Below are 1,122 nucleotides of genomic sequence, written 5' to 3' on the forward strand. Positions count from 1 at the left end.
GCACGGCCCGCGCTGCCCCCGGGGCTGACGGCCCCTCTGCCGCCCGCTTTGTGAGATCTCCTCCCAGCCTTCACCCTCCAGGGCTACGGAATCACAGAAACAATGCGGTTGGAAAAGACCTCTGAGATTATCGAATTCAACCTGGGACTGAACACCACCTTGTCAACCAGACCTTGGCACTCAGTGCCGTGTCCAGTCTCACCAACCTCCAGGGACGGTGACTCCATCGCCTTCCAGGGCAGTCCGTTCCAATGTCTAATCACCCTTTGTGTAAAGAAATTCCTCCTAATGTGCAACCTAAACCTGCCCTGGCTCAGCTTAATACTATGTCCTCTTGTCATCTGGAGCTTGCTGTTCCACCAGTGGCATTCCTAGACCATATAGCTCCATGTGAACATACTGAGTTCTTCCAGCGTGTCCTCTTGGAGAGAATTCCTATTGCTGACCCTATCTGGAGATAGCGATGCCTTGCAACATCTGAGGATACTTTTCCAGCGGGCTCAGTTGCCGCATGTATAAGCACAGTTCAACTGGCTATAAACTTATGCCAGTAAACTCAGGTAACAAAGGCTATAAACGAGTCAGGTCCCTGATTAGGGCTCCACAAAGTCAAACAAGATGTTTCACCTCAACACGAGGCAGAGCACTGGAAGAGGCTGCCCAGGGGGGCCGTGGAGTCTCTCTCTGGAGACATTCAAACCCCACCTGCACGCGTTCCTGTGTCACCTGCTCTGGGTGACCCTTCCTCGGCAGAGGGCTGCACGAGATGATCTCCAGAAGTCCCTTCCAACCCTAATAACTCTGTGATTTTCCATACAGTGTAAAACACTCATTTGAGGCGCCCGGTGCTCAGGGTAGTCCTAAAAATCAAAAGCAGCTGAGGCCTGCTCAGTATCGAGCAGGTTGTGGCTGGAGTGCAATTACAGACAGGAGATCGAGTGAGCAGGGGAGAAGGCAGAGTGCTAACACACGGCGTCAGCTGGGAAAAGGACCACAGGTCGCAGTGCAGTGGTTTTCCCTCTGTGTTTTAACACGTGCGGACTTAGAGCAGATATTTTGGGAGAACACAGCCCACCCGCCACGAGGCCTTCTGGGAGCTGTAGTCCGCCCGCGGGGGGGGGG

The sequence above is a fragment of the Corvus brachyrhynchos genome, unplaced genomic scaffold, assembly GCF_000691975.1.
Source record: "Corvus brachyrhynchos isolate BGI_N302 unplaced genomic scaffold, ASM69197v1 scaffold6, whole genome shotgun sequence".
Taxonomy (NCBI): Eukaryota; Metazoa; Chordata; class Aves; order Passeriformes; family Corvidae; genus Corvus; species Corvus brachyrhynchos.